Below are 27,546 nucleotides of genomic sequence, written 5' to 3'. Positions count from 1 at the left end.
TTGAATCGTTATAGACCCCGTCATGTCCAGGTTCAGCGCAACCACATTTCAGCCGGACGCCAGATGATTCACTTGTCTGCTTAAGTTGCCCGGACCGCTTCATCTGTGAGCTTTGAAGCTCCAGCGGGCATCCTGATACGGAATCTGGCGCCTCCCCCTAAATTTTCCTATAAGCCAGCCAGGAAGCGCGTCAGTGGAAGTGTGAAGCACAAGGAACTGGGTTGGCAGCCAGCCCGCCACCAAGAGTTCGTAAAGACGCCTCCGGGTTTCGCAGCCACCGCCATGGCCGTAACCACTGACCAGCGCAGCAGCAAGCCCATGCTCGCTACAAAATGCATATCGAGCCAGCCCAGCTAACTGGGTTCCCGTACTAGCTTGGCTGCCACTCCATACCAAACAGTGGGAAGCTCGTGCTCATGCAGCACAGCGAATCTCAACCAACCGGGGACACCACAGTGGCTGTGCTTGTTGCTACAGGTTCTAGTGGTTACGCGGTGGTGGAATACTGCGTCAGTCATGCATAGCAAGCGCTTTGGCGTACTTAAACATCCTGAACCATCTTAACCGTCTAGAGCTCCTCCTTTGGTAGATTAGCTGGGAGTCACTCACTACCATTTCCATCTGCGAATTACCATCACCGACCTTGAAAAAAAAGATAGGGGGTAAATTCTGCCCATTTAATTCCGCCTAGCATTGGCGCCATTCCGTTCCCATTCCATTCCGGAGTCACCAAAAAAAGTGGCATGAATTCCGAATCATTCCACTTCTGTAATGATAGCTCCGCAACATTGGTGGGAATCCGGCTTGTTGAAACATGAACCAACAGATCAGTGTAAGTGAACAGCATTCACTTCTTTAAACTGTCGCTGTCTGCCTTCCTTCGCAGTGTCACTCAGATAATTTAGTGGTTTTCCGTGATTGCTTTGTTAAAGCAAGCAGTCAGTCAATATGCATTGCAAATTTTGGCTTCCTTGAATAATGCATCATGTAACGTGGACGATTTGCAGCCATTGATGGGTAGGTGGGTCAGAGTAAGACGCCAGGTAGCCTGATAGCTTTCAAAAGAGGAGCAGCGAAATAATGCCCAATGCTTCGAAAAAAATGCTAGGGTGGGCGCTTTGCTTGGCATTCGACCCAACATATTTTACCATTAATTTATTGAGAAGAGATAAGCGCTTCCATCTGCAAGAAAGAAAAATATTTTGATTTCATTCACCATTTTCAGAGATGTCAGGTTTTTTATGTAGTCTCTATTGTTGAACCTATCCATGGGCTCTCTGTAACAAAATGAGTGTCAGCGCGCGAAATCAATACTGCAAATATGGGCCAAAAGCAGCCATGATTTCTCTGGCTGGCTACTAATACAAAACCTAGAAAAGTAACCTCGGGCCCCCTTCGAATCTAGCTATATTCGCCTTTTATTAATCTAATGCTGTAGAACAACTCGGGGGTGAAACTGAATAGCGGCAACATCAACTAACGACTAAAGGAAAGTGCGCAGTAGTTTGCCTAAGGAAAAAACCCTAGTGCCACAGCCATATTTTACACCTCGCTAATGGGCCGTCAACCAAGCGGGCGTATTTCATTTCGGAACTGAACCCCAGGGAGCACGGAGCTGGGCAGCCTCGCCCAAGGAAGCCAGCATACAGACAAAAGCTGAAACATACTATATACCTGCAGGCGTCTTTCTCGTTTGTCAAGGCTTTGCCTGATGCTTTTTGACATGCTGTTTGAAGCGGGCTATGACTTGTGTTGTGCAAGCGATAAAGGGAATCGCCACTTCACGTCCAAGCCGAGGCTTCTTGGCACTTCAGGATTTGTCTCGCAGTCCTGCCAGCATACACGTAATGTGATAAGTACCGAGATGAATCGCCTCGAGGACCAAACACCTGCAGCGCAGATCAGTGGGCAGTTTTTGAAAACGAAAATACTACATTCCTAAATTAAAATATTACATCGTGACACGCTGTGACCATACACATTGCCGACATCGTGGGTGGTGAAGTCCGACGGAGAGGACTGTAGACTCGGCCAAACACGGATTACCAGGCGTAGCAGGCGCAGCGAAAAAGACGCGAGAGCAGCCATCATCACTGTGCTGCCATGGTTACCAGATAGCCCAAAGTACGGCGTACTACAAGACAATATTTTAAAAACTCTGTGTGCCAACAAATAAATATTAAATTGTTAATATTGACTGTGCTTTATTGTTTCAATGTAAAATAAACTGTGAAACAAGTTTAAGTTTTTCTTCTTTTTAATGTGACGTCAGTGGTTGTTTTCGCCCCCAGCCAAAAGTGGCTCCTGGTCGGCACTGATGTGCCAAAAAATGCAAGAAACCTTTATTGTATACTGTAGAAACAACGGCATGCTGAAATACCTCGGTTTAGTATGTTCGAGAAATTCTGAGAATATAGAAAATAAGAAAAGCTGACTTCATATAATGTTCACGACCCATTTAACAATGTATTTCCAAAATGCACAAATCACGCATACCTGGTACCTACTTTCTTAGCAGCATTTTCTGCATGAATAACTCAAAGTTGGAGTAACCACAGCAAAGATGGCAAGAGAATATTGCAGCTATATTAAGTTTGAATCAAGTGGCCGAAGCACATTTAGCAGTGTTCAAAATTCTTGCCTTGAACATCTCAACCACAAAATGTATTCCTTACTGCAAAAAAAAACAAAAACTGGGCTCGGTGTTTTAGTAAATTGCACAAGAAGCAAATTGCCTTTTTATGTGCAAATGTCTCCACCTTTGTGTTACCTGATGGCGTGCTTTCTTTACTATCCTGTGGTTCAGGTTTGGTGACTTTCAATTTTCCCTGCATCTACATCTTTTATTCAACGAATATGTTTTCGCCATTTTACACATAAGATCTAGAGCACCATATAAAACCTAAATGAAGAATATGGGCTTTTTGTGCAGCCACAAGGAGTCTTCCAGGCTTGAAATTAGGTCTTCTGTTTCAAGCAAGAATGTCTGTATTTGTCCCAGAAAGTATTTTCCTTCTGAATAATATAGCCTTCTTGTATATCTTCATTTAATTTTTCATGTCAAAGGAGTTTTGCTTGATGCCCTGATATTTGAAATGCTAGTCATACAGTTTAAAACAGAACAACTTCACTTGTTCAATTTTCGCCACATTGATCCAGATCCCCTTCATTTCTGTAGTCAGAATACATAAGTGAGGTAACTCTATGTAGCCAAATCCTATGATCGTAAATACTTAGCCGTTTATTCTTTTTGCATAGCCAGCTCAAACAATCGCGTCATTCACATCTGCCTTGCACCAAGTTATTTTGGTATACCTTTGCGAATTTAGATTTAAAAGGTGCAGTACCACATTTCAGCTTCCCGAGCTCCCTTACTTTATGATTTTCTGAAGAGATAAGTGTTTGCTTCGGTGGAGTCCACATGCAACCCATTGATTTAAATGTCTACCTTGCATTGTTTTGCCCGCAAATTTGGATCCAGGCTGATGTCTTGCACTCAGAATAGTGAGCTATTTATTGCATTTATTTCAGCACAATGGTTCTGTGGCCATCTTTATAGAGGGCCTGTCAACTAATAGGCATGTGGATCTGTTGCTCATGTTCACTTACATATGCAGCCAGGGTTAATTCCTGGCCAAACACATGGCAGGCATGCTATCTTTTCCTTGCGTGCATCACGAGATGCTGCTCAAGGTTGCCCTTTGACCTAAAAGCCTTCCCACAGTAGCGACATGCGTGAGGCTTCCCATCATCGAAGTGCAGCTGTGTATGCCTCGCCAGGTTCGATGCATCCCTGAACTGCCAGCCACAAGTGGCACACTTGTAGGGTTTCTCTCCCATGTGGACCCTTTGGTGAACGACAAGATGCGCTTTTCTCGCAAACTTCTTGTTGCATGATGGGCAGGAGAAGGGCCTGAATCCAGTATGTGTTCGCTCATGCCCCACCATATGGTCCCTGCAATGATGCAAAGTGCGAGCAAAATCAAGAGCTAGTGGACTGAGAGCTGTGTTTATAACAATAAGTAGAGCATCCACAAATAAACTTAGTTTTTGAATAGTTATACACAGAGAAAGCAAGTCTATGCAGCACAATTGGAATAAATACTATGTCCAACACCGAAAAACTTTTTTTATAAAAGAATTTTAGGAGGAAAGCAATTTTACGTATTTTATAATCTAAGTTTTCTTAATAAAAACAAGCAGGACATAGCTTTCACCAACCTAATTGAAAAGCAGGACAGTAGCATGAAACTGGGTGAATTACCTTTGATTAGATACTACAAAAATGTCAAAAATAACCTTAAGGAAACAAAGATATAAAACATTTCGAAAGTGGTTTAAATATTGCATACCAACGAACTAACAGAGGCTTGACAAGAGCCATACTAATTGCGATGAGCTCTTTAAGAGAGCTCTCCTTACGATAGTTACGCGAGATTGCGAAATATTTTTCTTTTATTTGCCATGGGTTTTCAGATAACTTCTTACGAATAAATTGCGTGCAACCTGAATGCTTTTTTTGTGCATGTACATTTTGGTACCCATTTTTAAAAAAATTCAGAAACGACCCCGTGGTGAATGTTAGCTGCAAAGTTAACAAATATGCACGAAAAAGTTTTTTTGGTAGAAAAAGGACGAGTGATGTGCCTATTTTTTCTTAGCTTTTGGTTTGGTCACTGCCATAAATATTCATGATACCTGTTGCAAATCTAACAAGTGTTTCTTGCTCCACAAATAGGAACATCTGCTTAAATTTTCGTCGTACTCATGAACGAAAATTAGAGGTTAGGGCTGCGAAATTGAAGAAGCCCAAGCTTTAAAAAAAACTGAGAAAGTTTCTTTGGTAGATGCTGAAGCTACTGCTCGATCATCATGAAACCTGGTTGGATCATAGCTTGAAATGGCCACACTTAAGTTCTCCAATACGCTTCTGCAGTGTAAGTTGTACCCTCAAGGTTCCTGCACGTGCAGTTCTCTGCAGGGGCACACTTCTGCAAAATGCAGCAATAGGACACCCGTTGTCTGCTTGGCAGATATCTTCACAATTTTTCTTTCAGTGCCCCTACTGAAAAACAGCATTGCCACAGTGGTGGGCATTTCTGCAACAGCCCATGAAGCAGAGTGAGGTTTTTGGAACTTATTCGATTTGAATAATTGTGGGGTTTATAGTGCCGACATGATGCAGGTGCTGAGGAACGTCATAGTGGAGGGCTCTAGAATAATTTTGACCACCTAGGGATCCTTAACATATGCCGAAATCTCGAACACACAAGTGCTTTTGCTTTTCGGGGTTTGAGAACAGCATCTAATAAGCCTTGCAGTAGAGGGCCTGAGCAAGAACTTCGGGTTTGCCCTTGGGAGCAGCGTGCAAGAAAATGGGCGTCTTCCTAGCGCTTGTAGCTGCACACCACTGCCTAGCCTTGACCTGAACTGAGATGTGAAGTGTGGTTGAGTGAGGGTTTTCTCAAGGCCTGGGCTTTTTTTCTGGCACACGTATCCAATCTGGGCAACATCTGTGCACATTCTTTTTATTGCTGAAGCACAAATGAAAGTTTGATGTCCAGATGGTGCAGTACATAGCTGATAAACTCCCAAATGCTGGTTGGTGCACTCTAGAAAATGCTGCAGCTTCTGAACGGCCTTGCCACTAACATACCCGCTTGGCAGCTTAGCCTTCAGAACCTTCAATGCAGTACCAAGATGCTTTGCAAAATAGTTTCTTCAGTGATGCGGTAATAGTTTGGGAACCACTCCTGCTCTACACACCACCGTGTACACCTTCCCCGAGTATAGTCATTGCATTTCTTGCCACAGTGTTTTTTGCAAGATGTAAGAAAAAATTTTTATCCCAAAGGGCGGGAAAAACCTGAAACCCGCGTATAATACGAGGTTTTTTTTCCAAATTTTACTATGTAAAATTCGTGCCTCGTAATATATCTGGGTCCCAAAGTTTTCAGCCAAAAATTTGCTCTTTCGGTTTCGGTTTCAGCGGAGGGTGTGCCATCTTGCGGTGGCATTAGCTGGCTGCTTCTTTTCTCAGCCGGCGCCATTTTGCTTGTTTTGACCATGCGAAGGATCGGCACCTTCACCGCAAGTTTATCACGATGTCGAGTGCACGAAGGCAGTATTCGGCTGCAATTAAAAGAAGAGGTATTTTATGTGCAGAGACCATCAGGAACTGCGCCGCAGAACGGCAGTTCGGCGTCACCGAAGGCAGCGCTCGCGGGTGGAGAAAGCAACTGGTGCTTGACTGGATGAAGTCTGTGTGGTGTCGGCGGCCTGGAACACTGTTGGGGTTTCCCGTCAGTGCTCGTGTTGGACGCCTTTCGCTGACACCCGGCCGATTCCGTGAAGAAGTTGTTGCGCGAACCCCGCACCGAACTCATCATCATTCTAGGAGGAATGACATCCCAGCTGCAACCGCTAGACGTTTGAATCAACAATCCTTTCAAAAAACTGCATCAGGGCCTGCTACCAAGACTGGATGAGGTCAGGAGACACGTAAGTGACAGCTACCGGATGGCTGACACGGGCTTCTCCAGTGGTGCTTTGTGGCTGGATCGCGGTTGCGTGGGCCAGCATCCCAGAGGAGCTCGTCAGTCGCTCTTTTAAGAAATGCGGAATCTCGAACGCCCTTGATGGCACTGAGGACCACTTTCTGAGGGAAGACATTTCCGACAAGGCGACTTCAGGAGACAGCGGCAGCGAAACTGACGATGACTGAACGGACATCGGGAGACAGTGCCAGCGAAAACTGACAATGACTGAACGGTAACTGCAGTGCAAATAAATGTTTTCTGTGCTCTTTACCTCGCATTATATGCGGATGAAAACTTTTTTTCTGATTTTGCTGTTACCGAATTACACCTCGTATTATACGCGGGTTTTTACGGTACTTTGGGGGCTATGCCACCAACTTTTGTGGTTTTGTGGACTGTATATTGGTGAAACAGCTTGGTTCAAAGAGGTTGCCAAAAAAACCTCCAATCCAGACACGTCCAATGCCAATTACACATAAAGGGAGCACCGTTATTAAACTGATTTGAAAGCTATCACGAATTATACTGTAGAGTTCTGAGTCGCAGCTTCCCAAGCCAATGATGACAGAACAATGTGATTAGTACACAGAAAAAACACTTCCAGCTCTGCACTCTCGTTTTTACACTCGAGTTTTGATGCAAGGCCATTTTGCTTATGCATGACCCAAAAAGGATTAGTTTGCACTTTCCGCCTGCCATGTCACGCAGACATTTGGCTAAAGTGCCAATATACCTTCGTTCACTCATGACTACCTGAACTGTGTCAAGCACCTTCAATTTTTATATCCATTTTGACACCTTCCATTTTTGACAAAGAATAAAGTTTTCATTCACCATTGAGTATTTCACTTCGAACAAAACACATCTCTAAGGCATTTGTTAAAAAAACACATGGATGCATTTCACTAAGCTGGGTTAATCGAGTTGATATCCAGACAAACAGGGATACCAATACTAATGGTATCATTCTAACTGCATACCTCAAGCAGACTCCACAAACGTATTGCAGGATGTATGCATCTAATGACATTTATTCAGAAACAAAAAACGTATTTCCTAGAAATGCGACAGAGTTGTAAACAAACATAAAAACTGGAAGGTAACTTGAAAAACCATGGTCATTTGGATATCTGTTAGTAAGCGTCAATAAAATACAAACAGGATCCATGTACTTACCACTTATTGGTGGTGTATGGGCAGAAGGAGCACTCCAGTCTCCCTTGCGGCCTTGGTGCATGGCAGTCTTGCATGTGTTTGTTGAGATAGCCTGGCGAGGACAAGAAGTCCCCGCACTCAGGACAACCAAAGATGGTAGTACCAGGTGCAACAGATGTGGTCTTGTGCTCCTTGTCATCTGTGTTAATGCAAGAAAAACAGAAAAATGTTCACTCAGACAGCAGATTCCACAAGCAATGTCAATATGAACGATTTTTACAAAAACTTTACTGCAGCAAACGCAGCTTCGCCATGGTGCTCTGATGCTATTGATGCAGTTGACCTCAATTTCTCCTTAAGAGCCCACTTAACTACAAAGAACCTCAAAGTTTTCGCGCCCATTCTCGAGTTACATTTTTTTGTGACAGATAACGATTACCCCTTCGCAACTTAGAGCAGAAAAATGAAAAGCATGTGGGTCACCACAGCATCAATTTAAACTAGAAAGCACGCAATAACGATTGCATTCCTATCTCATCACAGCCCTTAAATTTAACAGTTCAGAGGCAAGAAACAATGGAGGAATAAAAAGGACTGGAGGAGGCTTAAATAAACCGCTTGTTGAATTTTGTTTTGTTCACTTTATGAAGTAAGCAAAATTAGGACATGACTCGAGAATGCCAGGGAATAGGATGCGAAAGGCGCGGATCAAGACACGCCATTGTACAAGCTAGTAATAATTCAGTCTAATGTAATATACTGTAATTATTCTTTTTTCATGATGTTGGATTCATCGGACATTTTCTTGGTGCTTGAAAGCCGGGAACGAAGTCGGACCCACGAGGTAGGCAGATCAAGAACCAAACAGACTTAAAGCGGCAACCGTGTCAACCAGGTAGAGGCAACGCAGCATGCACAAGCTGAAAGAGAAGAGGATGACTCTTAAGCAGCAAAACATGACTTATAAGTGCAGCTAAGACGGTGCTGGATACTGCGGATGTGGGAACGTTGGGTTCACTCACAGAGCGGCTGCAGTCGAACATTGATCACCTGAGCAAGATGAATGCCGAGCTGGAAGACGCCGTACCCGACAAAAAGTTCGCAACCAAGTTTGAAGCCATGATAAGGTTTTGGGACACCACCAAAGGCATGCTGGGCCAGCTTACTGCCATAGATAACTCACTTCAAAGTGGTCAACGCCTCCCTGAATCGACAGCCTGAGCTCCTGTGGATTCTCAGTGACCAGCGTCATCGAAGCTCCCAACTCTGGAGCTGCAAAGCTTTAATGGCAAGTTGTGCCAGTGGTTGAGCTTGGACAGTTTCAGGCAGCCGTCCACGAAAACTCCAGCATGAACAATGGAGAGAAATTGCATTACTTCAGTCGCTGCTGGGTGGGTCAGCAGCTGCATCCATTGCCGGGCAGCAACAGACAGAAGACTGTTACACAGAAGCCGTGGAAATTCTTTCGCGAGTTTGGGGACGCCGCCAAAGGCATGCCAGGCCAGCTTACTGCCATAGATAACTCGCTTCAAAGTGGTCAACGCCTCCCTGAATCGACAGCCCGAGCTGCTGTGGATTCTCAGTGATGAGCGTCATCGAAGCTCCCAACCCTGCAGCTGCAAAGCTTTAATGGCGAGTTGTCCAGTGTTTGAGCTTGGAAAGTTTCAGGCAGCCGTCCACGAAAACTCCAGCATGAACAATGGAGAGAAATTGCATTACTTCAGTCCCTGCTGGGTGGGTCAGCAGCTGCATCCATTGCCGGGCAGCAACATGCAGAAGATTGTTACACAGAAGCTGTGGAAATTCTTTCGCGACTCTTCAGTGACTCCCACCCAACTGTGCAGAAACACTTGGCGCCGATTCTATTGCTTCCTTCAGTGGCGTCATCGAATCATATCGGCGGACTACAGCGACAGCTGCACCACGTGCAGTATCATGTGCGCGAACTCATGGTTCTCAAGGTTTCTTCAGCCACGTACTCTACAATGACTGACATGCTACTGAGAGCATTGCCATCAGCCACCGTGGTTGCTTAACACCGATAAACAGTGCACAGTTCTCAAAAGTCAAGCCTGACAGATGGAGAGGCATGAGTCAGCGAAGTAGCTGCGTCACCGACTTCCTTCGATGGTGAGCTCGAAGCACTCTTGACCCACCTTATAATTGAAGCAGAGTGCAGAAAACGGAGTAAGATTGACAGCATAAAGCAACAGGCTAGCCCGAAAGCACAAGATGGACAGGAACGTTTCGGCGTGCCGCCAATGGCAGCGGTGCTAAATTCTAGTGCTTCAGGATAGTTCAAGCGTTTGTTCGGCGACTCAAACCAGAACTCCACGAAGCTATGCGACAGCAACATCAGTCATAAGGATCGATTAGAAAAATGGCAGCTGACAGACGATGCTTTCGCTGTACTTTGAAAGAACATTTTTTTCAAGAAGTGTCGGCACAATGTCGAGCGCAGAAACTGCAAAGGGCGACATGTAGCATCGGTGTGTGATCCTACCTGGCAGCCCAGAGGAACGGACAGTAGAGAAAACGTGCGGAAGTTGGGTGCCAGCAATCTTTCCTCCAGTAATCCATTCATTCTAGACACTGAAATACTGCTGCGGACTTGTAGGCTCTCGGTTCATGGTAGTCAGCAACGTGCATATGTCCGTGGAATCGTCGATGTGAGAAGTCAGCCCTCTTTCACTCTTTCATCCAAGATGTCGCCTTTAGTTTTGGTTTACAGCAGCTTGGAAGGACAAGCTTGCAACTAAACATCTTTGGTCAGGTTAAGTCAACAACAAAGGCATGCTGCTTAGTTGATGTGGTCGTCCGCAGCCAGTACAGTGGCGAACTGGTCCCCATAGAAGCCGTCGAAGTTTTTTTAATTTGCGAGGACATCGTGCAAGTGCCAATGGAGTTACTTTGTTTTATCTATCGCAGCTACCAGTCAGCCTATTGCGGACTTCTTCAGCCAGGCATGGGTGCGGTGCCTGGGACTAGCTTGCTGCTTGGAGCTAACTACCCCTGGAAGGTCATGACGGGAGAAGTTGGTCGTCAATTGATTAGCTGCCCTCAACTCGATCTTTAGGTGGTCGTTTCAAAGTCCCTTTTCCATAGTAAGGTTATCAAATGCTGCATCGAACGTATGCATGTTGCGAGGGAACTTTAACTATGAGGCAGTGGGTAAAGTTGTTGGGAGATCCTGGGGTCATGAAAGTATTGGAATTTTCAAAGCAAAGAGACTAGATGACGAAAACAAAATGAGCGTACCTTCCAAACACTCGCAAGGCAGCAACAGCAATGAACCAACGCTTGAAAACGGTATCAAGCTTTTTCCAGACACAAGCATAATTCTGAAAGCAATCAGTACCAGGTGCAACGAGGTGGGGCAACAGACCCCCAGTCAAAACGTAAGAAAAGACGAGAATTTTTCGTACCAAAGTATGCCATCTTCAGAAGTTGTTTAAGAGCTCCCAGCGCAAATGCTTCCCACAAAAAAGCGAGTGAAGATTGGAGCAGTGGCAAAAAAGCGAGTGAAGATGGGAGCAGTGGACTGTTTCAACAGAGTTTACCATCGATGGCACAATACAAAACGGAACAAGTTACAAAGAAGCGTTATTCGGTCCTATCACGTCAGAGATCAAATTACGCTTCATTGCCTAAACAATTTTATACTCAAGCTGCAGAAGGCAAAGTGGAATTCAACGGCGCACTTCACAAGGTGGGGCGGAGTATGAAAAGTAGCAAGGACAGAAGGCAAACATCACTTAGTGAGAAGGAAGACTGTCGGAAGCAACCACACTGGGACTGATCCGGCACGGAGACAGCACCAGTGATTGAAGGAAATTTACGAACGTTGTTGCACTTCTCGGTGGAAAGTGGTAGATGCGACACCCAACCATTTTCTTCACGAGACGACCTCGATGTGCAGTGTTGTAGGTTTACCTCGATAGTAGCATTTGAGTCAAAGGCTGTATGGCTAACGCCAGGAGTTTCAAATAATTTTTGTGAGGCGGGGAGGGTGGTTATGTTAGCGTGTTGCACTTAGCAAAGCAACCAAAATGAAGAATAGGATGACTCGAGGACGCCAGGGAAGGAAGATCAGAAAGACGAGGATCAGCAGACAGTCTCGTGCTAGCTATTAGTTCTAATTCAGTCTAATATAAAATACAGTAATTATTCCTATTTCATGGTGTTGGACTCATTTATCAGACAGCGCGTTCCCTTTAAAATTAACTGGTCAGATATTTGCTACTTGCTTGGAGCATTCCTCCCAGTGCAATAAAAGCAGCCACAGATATCAGGAAACTGTTTCTCTTTGGCGAGCCCAGGTGATAACTGCTTAATTCACATATAAATGTTAACAAACATGGAGCTCAGACACTAGCTTAAACCATTCCTTAGAATTAACTTTAAGAAACTAACTTAGGGCAGACAAAGAGATAATAAATAATGACAAACGAGTCCAGCCTTCATGCTTTTTAACATGAATATGCAAGCATGAACAATGCTTGCAAACCAACTAGCCTAACTAATTTTTATTGAGGGTACTACATTTGCCCAGAGTGCATTAATGTAGGAATTTCATAGGGCATTTTGAAAAAAGTTATTGCGTAAAGTGTACTAAGTTGAAAAAAATACAAGCCTATATCTTGCACTAAGGAAAAAATACTACAAGCACAAGAAAAATTAAAAATACAAGATTCCTTTTTTACCAATACAACCACCTCGTTCATAACAAAATGCTTAGGCAAGCCACAAATGATACCAAGCTACACCACTGCACAGCACATAAGAAACACACAAAAAAAATAAAAAAATAAACAGAACATCCCATGTACCTACCTACAGGAATTACATAAACAGTGGAAGGAGCAGCAGTGCACAGTAGAAATAAAAGGCACGCAAAAAAAAGGTACAAGTTCATGGCAAGTCAAGTAATTCAGTGTTCACTGTTCTCAGAGACGGAGCCGAGAACATTTTAGGGTGCTGTCAAATGGCGCACCAGAAGCACAAATAACACTGTGAAAAAGCCTGTTGCCATCATCGTCATCATCATCATCATCAGCCTGTCTCCGCCCACTCCAGGGCAAAGGCCTCTCCCATAGATTACCAATTATCCTGGTCCTGCGCTAACTGTGACCAATTTATTCCCGGGAACTTCTTGATCCCATCTGCCCACTTAACTTTCTGCCGCCCCCTGCCACGCTTGCCTCTTCTAGGGATCTGTTATGTCACCCTTATTTACCAACGGTTATCTTGCCCTGCCCACGCCGATTTCTTCTAATATGTCATTAACACGTGTTTGTTCCTTGACCCACTCAGTTCTCTTCTTGTCCATTAACGTTGCCCCTGTCATCTTCCGTTCCATTGATCAGAATGAAATCTTCTATATTATCCTCCGTTGCATTGCCCATTGTCAAGCAAAATATCAAAAACATTGTTCAAAGTACCATTAGGGCAAAACTGTACCGCTCATAAAGTCGATTATTCTTCCCCTACAGCCAGGTTAACAAAAGGTTTTGAATACACAAAGAAGAGTGTGGGTATTTAGGATTAACTAATTTTCTGCCATTAAATGCATTACCAAGTAACTGCCCATTTATAAGGTACATATGGAGAAACGAAAATTGTAATCGGCATAAACTTGGTCCGATACTATTCAGATTGCAGCATAAAATAGACCCAATGTTCTTTTTGTACATTTTGTTATTTTACAGAGATGCACAGTCAAATTTAAAAGATTTTAAAGGAATTTCAAAGCAATGACAATGCAGGCACTAAGTTTGGAATCAAAGCAAGGCTGGAAAAACAACGAAAATATTTTTCATGGTAGCACGTTATTAAACCAAGTATGTCCAATGACATGTCAGTTCTAGCAAAGTGGCTGCAAGACAGTCACTTCTGACAGCAGCAGCAGCGGCGTCTATCATTTCACCACAGTTAGCACTAATACACTGCTTGGCACTAACACACAGTGAGCGAACAGCGCCGCAAAAGCTTGTCGATTGCAGTGAACTTGCGCATTTTCTGGTGGTACATGCCCTTTACTCCTTTGCCCCATCCCCTTCCATCCACCCCTACTGGGAACAAACAAGAGATTACATGCATCAAATTCGCACAACCGGATGAGGTTTTCTCTTGTCCTTTGGGGAAATTGACGGTCAGATTGATCGAAGGATGCTTTTTCTGGGTGTGTACCTGCAGTAATAGAGCTTTTATTCTAGAAACACACACAATGTTAATCACCACTGTTAATGCAGATTCAGGCAGGCATGAGGCAAAATGACATGTAAAAGTAAGACATGCAATATGGAAAACACTGCACAATTTAGAAATACATTACAACACTGCTAGTCATTTCAAAATACGACCAAAGAGTCATAAAAGAAGAAAAAACGGCAGCGAAAACCAAATTTACCAGCTGCGAACCTACATCATATAATGATTTTGCTGGAGCAACAATGCGAAAACTGTATAATACACTCCCGCGAGGTTTTCTGCATAGTTTGGACTAAATACAAAATGGCAAGTAAAGAAGCCACAGCTGGGTTGAAGAACTTTCCATGGCGAGTACAGCATGCATGATCCACTTCTGCATCCCTGAAATGTTGAACCGAGAACAAAAGCTGTTATTTTCACTGTAAACCATGCATAAAACCCTGTCATAGACAGAAAATTGTCTAACTGGCAAACAAAAAATTGCATGAGGACAGAACAGAACAGAGTCCTAATGTCAATCGAAATTTAGGTTGGGTTATAAATTTTTCACTGGGCTACAAAAAGTAGAGTAATAAACCAATGGTGCTTCTTGGTAATGGCTGCTTGCTGTCTTTAATGCAACTGATTGAACACGTCCAACCATGCACTGCACAATTAGTAGGCAGCATGATAAATTCACAATAAGCATTAGGTATATAACTTATGTTGCTCCAAAATGATATTTAGTTGAAGTTGAGCAGCCGGTAAGACGTTCTCACTGCTTAGTCCGATCTGCACTGTGCTGGCACGATGAAGACATGCAGAAAGCTGCACATTGCCATCTGTTTTTTTTCCAGCATCTAAGCCTCCTGTTGCGTATACTCATACAGATGCCGAAGTTTGATCCAGCTGATGTGTATTTCCACAACCATGTGAAGACTCATTCTTTTTTATCAAAGTGATAAATCTGCAGCTTTAACTGGCCAGTGTTATGAAAGCCTTTTAGAGATGCCACAAGAGAGGTCTGTTGTGTTGGCGATGTTGTTACATTCCTTTGGACATAACTTCTCACGGCCTTTTCCAAAGATAATTGTCAACTTTCACAATAGCACTTTTTATAATACAGATTCCGAATTTTCGCACCCGCTTTACATTTCAGTGTTTCATGTATAGGACAGGCTCACAATCTTTTGTACGGCACCATTCACTCCACTGTACCATTCAACCAGTGAACTTACTAATCAGCAAACAATATAGCAAGCAAGACTTCAAAGCACAGAACGAAAGCTGAATGCCTTAAAGAAAGGATCACATTTGGACTGGCCCCTTTATTCGTCAGCAGAAGCCAGTCCAATTTCACTGCAAGGGTTAGGCTCACTCCATTTTCCCTTTGCGCTGATTTGACGAGCACTAAAAGCATTTAAATCCTGTACGGCCAAACAAAGAGCACTGTGAAACCTTGCCCGGCTTCTGGTACCACTATCATCATAGAAAGCTTTCAAACTGTTATATATTATTCAATTCCACATAGGATCATTCCTATTGAACCTTATTAGGCAAAAGCTTGTTTGGAAGCCTGATAAGCCAGAGAAAAAAGTTTGGGTTATCAAAAGAGCAATGTTTACACTTCTTGGCATTCCACCACAAGCAATACTGCAGAAAATCGTACACGCAGAATGTGCACCATAATACAACAGTGAGAACACCACTAGCCGTTTTTTTTTTCATTCACCTTTTTGATGCCTCGAAGCAGGCTGCAACAACTCTTCTGGACCTGAGAAAGTTATATGAAAAACGCCACATACAGTGTAAAAGAAACTGGGCACAAAGCAGAAGCACATTACCTTGTCCTGAAATGCAGTTTTAAGAAATCTTGGAGCTAATGATAAAAACCATTGGTTTTGCTTAGGCAAAATATACTTCTGGTCCTTATCTTCTTCAATGCTAGAGGACAGGTTCCTGTGCTGCACAAAAAAGCTACAACACGGCACTCATGCTAGTGCAGCCGGAGATGTGTCCTCTGAAGTGTTAGTTGATGCTTTCAGTGTTATTAGGTGGGCACATTTCTTTTCCTCCTATGGGCTGTTGAAATACAGTTATCTTATTGCGTGATATATTCATGAGTGCCTTGCACACCAGTGGCTGCCATTATGGCTGAAATGAGAATTTTCGCGTGATGCCAGGGTGCGTGACAGAACTGAGCAGGTTGTTCTTGAAAAAAAGTTAACTACGAGCCTCCATTATTGATAATCATTTTGATATTTTTATTACCGCTCAACGAAACGAGTGCATCATGAAAGGGGTTGTACTATTGGCGTCAAATGAAACGCGAACACGAAAATATGAACCACAACACACAAATTGCGTGATTTCTTTCAATGCAAGCCAAAATGACGCGTGGCTTAGTGACAAAAACAGATTTTGGAAAAGTCGATTACCAAACATACCAATAACAAGCCATTATATGAACTCTACGAACAGTATTTTTCAATTTTGCACGTTCTGGTCCATATTTTCGTGTTCGCGTTTCATTTGACGCCGATAGTACACTCAGAACTGCCAGCTGAAATGGATCCTTTTAAGATTGCCTTGAGATTGCCTCAAGACATCCCCTTTTTTTCAACAAGGGAAAGCACACTGCTGGACCCAGTTCCGAGTTGTGCACACTTCAAGTGTCCACTTCAACCAAGCCCCGATTAGATGAAGATGAACAGCGGTGCCCAAAACAAACAAGCCACAAGGTTTCTGTACATTAAAGGGACACTGAAGTGATATGTAAACATTGCGGGATTACTAGCGCAAATTGTAGTCCGGAGTCCCCAGACCACGTTTCGACCACTCTAGGCGCGTTTACGCGATTTTATTTAGTAGAAAAACTAATTCGAAAATGCTGTCCTCCTCTCTTTACGCTCGCCCATTTTTTGTGGCATTTTCGTGTGACGTCAGGAGGGGATGAGCTGGCAGTTGGCTGCGCCACGGCTGTGCTACTGCACGGCTCCCCGGCCGACACAGTCAGTCGGCCCAGCGTTTCGTCCGCCGGCCGCCGGCGGGTCATCGCAATCAAGGAGATTAAAAAAAAAAATTGCTTGGACGCAATTCGTTCGCTTAGTTGAAACGAAGCCAGGACACGTTTGTGAATGGAAGAATGTGCCTTTCTTTACTTGGTTTGTTTGTACACTGTATCTAGCTCCAAGTCAAGGTCGCTTCACACAAGCGCGGCACAAGCGCACATGCGACGCTTCGCTGACTGGTACGCCAGTAGGAAAATATAAGGCCTGTTGAAGGCGGGAGAAGAGTCAGCGAAGTCAATATAGGTACTAAAGAAATAAAATCAACTGATATTTTTACCGTACAGCGTAAAACTAGGGCGCGGGAAGCACTTTTTTGCGCTGGGCGAACAAGCACAGCGGTCAGCAGCACGACTACGCATCTGCGAACGCTTTTCCGTCTACGAAATGCAATTGCTAGACGTGAGCTACTGTGGAAACTCGGGCGACGCTTACTGCACGATCGCAGTACAACAAATAGTCACCTAAGCGGCTTGAAATGCCAAAACTAAATAAAAATGTAAACCGGTTGTGCAATATATACCCTATATTAACTAGGCCCCCGCATCCCGCTCCGTGGCTCAGTTGTCTGGGGCGCTAGGTATGTCACCGCAGATGTTTTGCAACTCACGAGTTCGAATCCCCGTGGGTACGTGCTTTTTTTTTGTAAGTTAACTTTTTTGTTTTCCGCTGATGTTTTCTATATTGAGTTCACCTTTTTTTGGGCCGCAACGTTCATGGCTACACGAACTAGTTCACAAAACGCGCGCAGGCTGGCACTGGCGCGCTAGCGAGTTCTCGTTGGCGTGCTGTTGCCATAAGCACCGACTGCTTGCAGTCAGTGGGCACAGGCCAGAATGAACAGACCCTTGGCCTGGTGCGTACACGCTCTTTACGATACAGGCATGAGGGAGGCAAGCTCCAAATATGGGGGAAAAGCGCATGACATTTGGGCGTCTGCGGGTACGCGGAGGGCGTTCATGTACTGCGTAGGTCTCGGCTAGTGAATGCTACGACTACAAGCCATCCTGGGAGGCTTATCTTGTGCATTTTACAGCCGACAACATGGCAGAAGCGCGGTACGATCATTACTGAGATATTGAGAATGCCCATCCAACAATGCCATTGGTTATGTTTTACAGAACCGAAACCGAAACTTGTGTGATTGCTAACCTTGGGCATCGTCCAATCACGGCGCCCCTCCTCCCAACGTCACAGCCTTAGTTGGTGCGGCCGCCGCAAACCGCGCATGGTAGTTTGTCTTCTTTCGCGCTTTGTAAAATAATTACCGATTTGTCAACCGGATAAACGATGAAAAGTGTGCTAATTTGAGCCAGTCTACGCAGTGCAAGCAAAAACGGGAGCTTGACAAATTCACTTCAGTGTCCCTTTAAGAAACGCCCTGCCAGAGAAACTACATCCCATTTCAAAGGGCTGCTACACGCAGCCGTTCACCTCGCAAACGAGCACGAACTCAATTTCAACCAAAGATGCTTAGGAATGATATGGCCATTGGTACTGCCTGTTTTGCACCACTCCACGAGGAGCTTTAAGCTTCTCTACAGGCTTATACAGACACCTTGTAGCTACAAGTAGTCCATGCACACTCCTGTGCTGTAGAACACTCCACTTCATTGGCAACATTATCTGGTAAGAAGCACTTACAATAAAAGCTTCTGAGCAGGATAATTTGTGTACGATTTACAGGCTACTTTAATGGACAGCATGACATGCAGAAGTCAAAATGCGTTAGCTTGTTGCGGCATTACCAAGCTGGCATTACTCTGAAACTAGTGACAGTTGTAGGTTAGCTGCAGTGCCTAACACACACCCACATCAACCACAGTCAATTTCAGGCATAGCTTCATGTCCCAGATTTCTTCTATGCGCTGGTCGGTCCAGTATAGTTTACCCTGTGCTGAGGCAATCTAAAGATCTAAACAGAAGGTATCCCAGGTGAATTAGAAATCTCATTCGAGAAACAAATTCGCATGGCATGAAGGACACACACAAATGCTGGCTGCTAATACATCCCCACCACCTTTAAAGGACACTGAAGTGATTTGTAAACATCGCGGGATTACTGACGCATATTGCAGTCCGGAGTACATAGGCCATGTTTCGACCACTCCGAGCGCGTTTACGCGAATTTATTTAGTAGAAAAATCAATTCGAAAATGCTGTTCTCCTCTCTGCACTCCCGCCTATTTTCTGTGGCGTTTTTATGCGACATCAAGAGGAGATGAGCTCGCAAATGGCTGCGCTACTGCACGGCTCGCCGACCTTCCGACAGAGTCAGTCGGCCAAGCGTTTAGTCTGCTGATGGGTCTTCGCGATTCGCTCGCTCAGTTGAAACTAAGCCACAACACGTTTCTGAATGGAAGAATGTGCCTTTCTTTACTTTGTTAATTTGTACACTGTATCAAGCTCCGAGTTCGCGTTGCTCCACACAAGCGCTGCACAAGTGCACATGCAACGCTTCACTGACTGGTACGCTGGTAGGAAAACCTGAGGCCACTTGAGGGGGAAGAAGAGTCAGCGAAGTCAAAATATGTACTAAGGAAATAAATACAACTGAAACTTTTACCGTACCGCGCAAAACTAAGGAGCAGGAAGCACTTTTTTGCACTGCGTGTACAAGCACAGCGGTCAGCAGCACGACCACACATCTGCGAACGCTTTTCCGTTTAAGAAATGCAATTGCTAGACGTGAGATGTTGTAGAAGTTTGGGGGACGCTTGCTACACGAGCGCTAGCAACAAATAGTCACCTAGGGTACTTGAAATGCTAAAACTAAATAAAAGTGTAAACAAGTTATACATTACAAACCTTATATATCCAACCCCGGCAGCGCTGGCCCGTGGCCGAGTGGTCTGGAGCGCTAGGTTACTTTGCAAGTCACCAGTTCGAATCCCCGACGGTACATGCCTTTGTTTGTAAGTTGACTTTTTTTGCGGCCAATGTTTTGTAAACTGCGTTCACCATTTTTGGGCCGTAGAGTTCACTGCTCCACGAGCGAGTTCGCACAACGCGCGCACACTGACACTGACAAAACTGACGCGCTCGCGAGTTCTCGTTGCAGCGGTGTTGCCACAAGCACCAACTACTTGCGGGCAGTGGGCACAGGCGCCAGAATCAGAATACCCTTGTCCTGGTGCGAACACGCCTTTTACGATACAGGCATAAGTGAAGCAAGCTCCGAATATGCGGGAAAAGCGCATGGCATTCGAGCGTCTGTGGTGACACAGAGGGCATTCATCCAATGCGTAGGCCTCAGCTAGTGATTGCTATGATTCCACGCCATTGTGGGAGGCTTATCTTAGGCATTTTACAGTTGACAACGTGGCTGAAGAGCGGTAAGATTATTGAGATATCGAGAATGCCCATCCAACGATTACGTCGGATGCCAAGCATGTTGTTTTACAGAACCGAAACCGAAACTTGTTTGAATGCCAACCTTGGACATCGTCCAATCAAGGTGCATCTCCTCCCATCGTCAGATCCTTTAGTTGGTGCGGCCGCCACAGACCGCGCATGGTAGGTTTTCTTCTTTCCCGACTTATCAACCGGATAAATGGTGTGGTAATTTGAGCCAGTCTACGAAGAGCAATCAAAACCCGGAGCTTGACAAATTCAATTCAGTGTCCCTTTAGAGCCCAGCCAGGCACTTGAGCGAACCACAGCCCCACACTAAGGCCCCACACACCTTTCTCGTCTGCTTTCAGCAATGTATCATGTATAGAGGCGCGCCGCAAAAGAGAACTGCAGCGTATTTTGGCATGTGCTGTGGTTGCCGATAAAGTCAACCAAGAGCAGTGGTTGCTTGTATGCATGTGGCTTTCCAGCATCGCAATGATCTCGAGCACATGCTGCAGCAAGCAGGCACACAAAAGTACGTGCGGTGACCATAACAAAAACACGTACCACTTTAACAGTGATTGCAGAGGTTCCTTTGGGATATAACCACAGTTGAAGTTGTTAAGCACATTATCGATAGTAAAAGCTAAGCTTTGGTATCAGAGAAATGTTCAAGCATATAACAAAACTCCATGTCAATTGCCATACATTTTCATAGTGCCATTAGTTGTTGAACACCTCACGAGGTAAGCATATTTGCAGTAGGGAAATAAATTACGATTTATGAAATTATTATAACTAGAATTTTGAGAGAAACAAAGCTTAATATTGCACATGCACATATGTATGTATATTTGTGGAAGTGGCTGCATCGTAAATGAAAAGTATACATCTGAGGTATTCCGAAGCAAACAGGGCATTCCAAAGCAAACAGGGCATTCCAAACAAAACAGTCACCAAAATGTTTTCCATCAAAACTACATTGTCCACACTGTTGCAAAATTGGCTTTTACTTTGGTTATGCAATAAAAATTTTACATTGTGGTTGTAATATGCATTGGCTTTAATAAAGCGTTTCTGAATACAGCGTACGCTCGCTACAGCATATCCGGCAACAACGGACTTTCGGCTACAACAGACCATTTCTGTCGGCTTGTCTGGTCCCCATGCATTTTGAATGGAGTCCACTCCCCTCCTAACGGACCCGGCTAGAGCAGACTATCGGCTACAACAGACTAAATTTTAGGCGCAAATTGTTTCGACTGCATGTTTACAGCGGATTTCCGCGGGGCCGTCACCCGATATGCTTCTTCTTTGTTTTGTTTGGCAACATTGCTGGCAGCCGGGTCATGTACTGCGTACCATGTACCAAGCCAAGCCAGTGCCAGTGGCTTCTTTTTTGTGCGACCGGCAGCATGAGCGGTAGTGTAGCTGATTTCACTGTCGGATAAATTAAGTGTAATTAATGCTGTCGAACATGGGGAAAATCAGGCCGACATCGCCAGAAGTACACGCCTGTTTAAGCAGACGGACTCCGCTCTACCGTCAAGAACAAGGCCACTGCCGATAAACGCGACTCCGGTGAGATTGAAAACAGGGCTATCGAATACTCAAGGTTGTGCACCCGGAGGCAAGTCTGCCCTCATTCATTTTTTTTATGTAATAAAAAAACTCGGGTTCAGTGAACTTAGGTCTTTATTATTCCCACACATCCATCGTTCCCGTCCTGTTCGGTGAAAAAGGTAAGAAATGCCTCAAGTAGGGGGGTTGTTTCCCATCCATTGTGTGCAATGCCGGTAACCGTGCGCAAGTCCAACTGGTCTAACTTTCAATTTTACAGCTGACTGTCATTAGATTATTTCATAACAGCTGATTCAGTGACCAGATTAAAATCGTTAAAAATGTGAAAGCTGCCTTGAGGAACGTCAGGCAGCAATCCGATTTCTTAGACGAACTGTTTCGGGAAAACCTGCCTCGTCGTGAAGGGGTTTAAAGAGCCTAGGTAATTCTGATGGCCATGACTGATGTTTTATAGCAGGTTAATAATTGCGCCTAGTTATTTTATTGCTTTATTTGTTTAGCTCATCATGCGTCTTTACATTCTTGACCGCATGCTCTAGGCCTTTTCCAAGTGCCGGTGCAAAGCTGTGGAAACGGTGTTTACGTGATTCTTCGCCCTCGCGCATACACTGTGCAGAGATGCTGCAGGCCTGTCGAAAGAACAAAGTGTATGCACTATGTATATGCAATATTGGTCAAAGTACCTGCTTTAGGGCTCATTCGGCCCCCTTCCCCAGTTGGATACTGCAGACTTCGGCTACAGTGGACGTTTTTTTCCGGATTAAGAGGGTCCGTTGTAACGGGTGTAGACGTACATGGATTTTCGCGTAAACTTTCAAAAGAATTTCATATTTGTACTTACATTATTCTGTACAGGCCATCTCACTACACAGTTATTAAACTGCAAGGTGTAAAATATGTGCAATATTTAAAACAAAAGAAAAAACTCTCTGGACAGTTTTATTTTTATTAGTGAAAGCTAAATCCGACCTCGCTCAAATACACCTTCTAAACTGTCGAACAGTTGCCACAACCTAATTTCTCAATTAAGTTCTCCTTCTTTTGTTTGTGAGCACCCACCCTATTCGCAACTTGAAGTTCTGCAACGCAGTCTGGCAACATCAGTCAAAACAAACAAAATGGCTTAGCAAATGGCGCCGTCGCAGTTTCGCTTGGTGAAATACTTTGACTATTACTGCAGCACTTATTCACGTTGTTTTGGCAAGGAAAAGCACATGATTTTAGCCAACCACCTTATCTTGATCGGGCCCATCAAAGATCAGAGCGATGAAAACAACAGAGATAGTGGCAATGTGCGGCTATGTGAATGCAAACGTTGGGTGTGACTGAGGAACCGCATCCCATTTCGCTCAAAATAAGCTGCCTCTATATCAATCCAAAAATTGTAGAAGGGCAGTGCTTGTGCACACTAGGGCTGTCAGAGAAGTGCAAGCACCTTGCTGCGGCTCTCATCCACAGCGACAGGTATGTCATGCAGTTTTAACTACCACTGTTAGGGCTGTGATAGAGCTTCGCCATAGCCTCATGACTAATGATTTCGTGTGACGCAAACGGCTGAACATATACGATTCAGAAGAAACAAGGCAATAAGAACACTTTAGGTGTTTTGTTTGTTCCCTTTACGCTTGTATTTATGGCGAGATGTGTGCTCAGAAGCAGAGCACTCGCATATGGCTAGAATCTAGACGAAAGGGCATTTACCCCCGTATTCAGAAAGTATACTTTACTTATGCCATAAGGAAGCCTTTCGTAAGTGTCGGAAAAGGACCAGAATGAGAAAAGCCCGCTTTGCGTTTCACAAACCTTCCTTAAGGCGCACTTATCAAAGGCGCCCTTTTCGAGGCACGCTAGGCTCCTGCGAACGAGGCTAGCGCGCGATGCACCAATCCGTACACGGCGTGTGGGCGGGACTTGAAATGTGCACCAATAGCGGAGAACGCTTCCGTGGCGCCAGCTTCGAAGCGCTCGGATCAGCCAACTCCATCCGCAGCCGGTACCCGCAGGGAACTTTAGGCTTAGCATCGCGGCAGAATACTGATCGTGGCTTGCGCTACTACCGCGCACGATAATATATAGCGTGAATTTTCACCACAGCAACATCCCCTTTCTCGCATGCGTAACTTGGTTTGCGCGATTAGTTCCATTCGGGCAAGCGGCAGCAAACTGTAGCTGCACCTGCCAGCGCCGTTCTACGAGCGGAGGCAGCGCCATGGTGCCAGCGCTGCCTGCATCGCGCGCCGGCCGGGCCGGTGGGCCGGTGCGCGGTGTGCGCACGGCTGCGTCAGGGCGGCAGGCGTGTGCGCGGATCGTTGTTGCTCGCGAAAACCGCTTTATTGTTTACAGCTTTACCAATTTCTCACGTACGGCGCGCGAAATCGAACACCTCAGCCAAGCTATCGTAGTAGTCTGCAATGTTGGTTGGGAAAAGGCTCACTTAAGTTAGGTCGGGAGCTAACTTAAGTAGCACTTACTTTCTACCCGATAAGTTCGCGAAAAGGCGCCCTTTGAGCATAAGTTCGGTTCTTGAAACACATTCAGGAGCCGAAAAGTGTCCGAAGGGAAAAGTTCTACTTAAGTTAGGTTTGTGAATACGGGCGTTGGAAAAAATGCGCGATGCGTATTCACTTTCATCTTGGCAGATTTTTACATAGTGCGCTGTCAAATTCCGTCAGTTATGTAGCGGGCTCCGTCATCCTTGCGGAGGCCGTATCTCGGAATGTGGTGAAAACGGAAACGCCGTGTATTCAAGGTATGGACGTCCAGCTCGCCAATTTTTATAGTATCATCACGAAGAAGTGTCGGTGCTTCATCACCAGCGGCAAAATGAGCGAAAATCGACCTAGAATTTAAACAGCCTTCCACTTCACATTACACTTGCAAAGTTTGGTACATGGTGTGTCACTGTGTGTACCGCAATTCCGCCCGATTTTTTGCTTACTGTTATACCTGCCTGCGGTTCGTTCAACATCACTATTGTAACTCATTTCGCATTACAGTCACTTTGAATGATTTGAAACAAATATGCTGTCAATTTACAATTGGGTTGCACTAATATGTAAAAGGGGACAGTTTTATTCTCCTGTTTTATGTAAGATAGTTGATTTTCATTACTTCTAGGTGTTGCATAATTCAGCCACTTTGAAGGGTTGTGGCTTAGTGTTTGTATGTTTTGTTTGTTAAGTTTGTATGCTAATTTCAGGATACCACTAATCTTATGGCTACCTGGAATGTAAGCCACTTTCTGACCTATGCATGTTGCACAACAGAGCTAAAGGTAAGCATCCTGCGAGACTTAACAGAGCAAGTTGAGTAACCGCCTTTCTTGGGGCGTTTCGCAGTGAGCCGTCAAATTGACTTCTTATTTTTGGTATCGAGTTGTAGTGTTATGCTGTAACAGCTTTTAAAAAGTGGCGCTTTTGCTAAGGAACTTATGCCCAATTCGGTGCCGAAAAGCATGTGGACTATTTGCAGCAAATAACAGTACTTCGAGTTAACATGGTTTATTTAACCACAGCTTGCAGTCCGGCAAGTGCGTAAGGGTCGAGTTGACAGGAGTCGAGTGGAGCTATTGAAAAATATGTATTTTCTATAAAAGTAACGGACACTTAGGTACAACTTGGTATCTAATAATCAGTGTTTCTGTTCTTTTTCAGGCATGGACTGTTCATGGGAAACTGGCTGTATTCTCATATAGGCCGTAACCAGACACTAGCAACTAGTGAGGGCAATCAGGTGAAGGAATTAACAATAGGACCATCTAGGGTGTAAACAAATATGTTTACAAGTGCTCCTGATTTGATTTAACTTGAACAGCTTTGTCAATTTTCACACGAGCTTGAGACGCCAGTTCTGCATGGGCAGTAGAAGTGCCTTGCTCTTGAGGAGTGAAAGTGGGCTCCTGTGTGCATCCTGCTAAAGAAAAAAAGAAAAACGAGTTGTGGTGCCAGCTGAAGAATACTGTTTTTTTTTCAGAAATCAAGCTCAAAGAAGCTTTGCACTTTACCGTGGCCGTGAAGATGACATACAGCTTTGTTTAATCGAAAGGGTCAGGAGTCCACATCTTGCTGCTATTTCAGTCGATGTAAATTGTGCAATCATCACAAGAGTAATTGCTTCATGGAGTGGATTTCAAATAATCCGCGTACTCCACCTAATATGATGTAACAAGGGCTCTGTAGCATATTTGAGGAAGCAACCAAATATTAGCAGTCAGAACAGTGACTCTACCTACCCTGACAAAACCGGATGATTGGAATCACGGATCAGGCCTAAAAAACCCTGTAAGGCTTTTTATGTGTTACTGTGCAATGTTGTAGCAATAAGCTTTGTTAGATGGATGAATAGTTTGGATTGTTTAAGCTATTTGATCCCTTAATATCCTTTTAGGAAAACAGCAGGTGCAATTGGCTCATTTTGTTATTCCAAAGTTTTTGCGGTGCAACCAAATAGACATCAGCTTTGTAACACAAGGAACCCAGGTTCTACCTCGAACAGGGGAAGTGTTTTTTTTTTCGGAGCTTCTGTTTTGGTGCGTGACACCGTGACCCTGTACGAGCTACAAAGCCAAGCCGGGCCCCTAAAGCAGTCCACATTTAAAACGACAGGACAGAAGCTCACTGGCACCCTATTTTGTGCAAGTAATCATCTCATTATATATACAAAGCATATGGCTGGCATAGTCAAACTATGGATAAGTGCCTGTCTGGTCATTTTTGTAACAACCATCGGTAGCTTATGATGAGAGGGCATTCTTCTGTCATCTTGTCTGTGGGCATTACGATATGCCTGCATCTAGTATTATAATATGTGTTACACTTGACCGAGCAGATCAACAGTAAGTGCTTTTGCCAACTCGAAAATTTTGGGTTTTAAATTCACGTCCCTCAGCATCTCAGCAGCAAATGTAACCGCCCGCCCACAAGCTTTGCGAAACACCTGTTAGAGCTGCAAATTTTTTGTGTATGCGCGGCCTGCTTGCAGGGCATATGTGGCTGAATAAATATTCATTGTCTGGGGTATATGTCACTAGAAATGGAAGCAGCAATGCAAGAATACATGCTGTTGCTGCTTCAAACCCTGGCTGACACACGTGACATATTCACACAGACAACAAAAGAATGGCAATGTCTCACTAGTAGGTCTCAACGGTCAAAAGAATGGAAATATCTTACTGGGAGGTTCGAACGGTCATGTGCTCCAGAAAAATAGCCACATACAGTCTAGTCCCCTTATGACAATATCCAAGTGCCAAGGAAATCCCATTGCTACAACCGATAATTGTTATAAGTGGGTTGCGAAATAAAACGACGGAACAGAGCTAAAACATTTTATTCGCATGCCAGCAAGGTGGTACTACCACTAATTTGCGAAAAAGAAGCCCCAGTCGGTCAACTTTGCCGCGTGTGAAGCTAGCGCAAATCTTTTCCAAGAGCATCTATAGATGCTTCACCTAGCTGAGGTAAATGTCCTTGGCGGAAACAGACACCGAGGGACTGCGTCACGCAAGTGGGCCTCCTAGGAAGACACTACCTAAATAGGCTGCGCAACCGCGTCATTGGAGTCATCATTGTTGCACTTTTGGTTGCACATGACGAACCTGCTCGCGTGGGTTTGTAGTGCCACTTTGACTCTCCAGCGGTGATGACTGGCAGATCCTTAAAATCTGTCTGTCTGGTTTG

General features: G+C 44.5%; 1 long non-coding RNA gene across 3 annotated transcripts; it reads right to left on the bottom strand.

Moving 5' to 3' along the window:
• Nucleotides 1-22,545, bottom strand: LOC144141117 (uncharacterized). Of its 3 annotated transcripts, none has more exons than XR_013316442.1 (4): nucleotides 15,616-22,545; nucleotides 13,808-14,285; nucleotides 7,716-7,893; nucleotides 1-3,955 (listed from the first exon to the last, which is right to left on the bottom strand). It is a non-coding gene; the product is annotated as an uncharacterized LOC144141117 (long non-coding RNA). The 3 variants fall into 3 exon arrangements; XR_013316443.1 differs by having other exon boundaries at nucleotides 6-3,955; nucleotides 13,808-13,883; nucleotides 15,616-22,521; XR_013316441.1 differs by having other exon boundaries at nucleotides 8-3,955; nucleotides 13,808-21,676.
• Between the last annotated feature and the right edge of the window lie 5,001 nt (nucleotides 22,546-27,546).

This window comes from Haemaphysalis longicornis, unplaced genomic scaffold, assembly GCF_048455015.1.
Source record: "Haemaphysalis longicornis isolate Haplotype H1 unplaced genomic scaffold, Haemaphysalis longicornis Haplotype H1 scaffold_6, whole genome shotgun sequence".
Classification (NCBI taxonomy): Eukaryota; Metazoa; Arthropoda; class Arachnida; order Ixodida; family Ixodidae; genus Haemaphysalis; species Haemaphysalis longicornis.
This window is presented reverse-complemented; position numbering and strand designations above follow the sequence as displayed.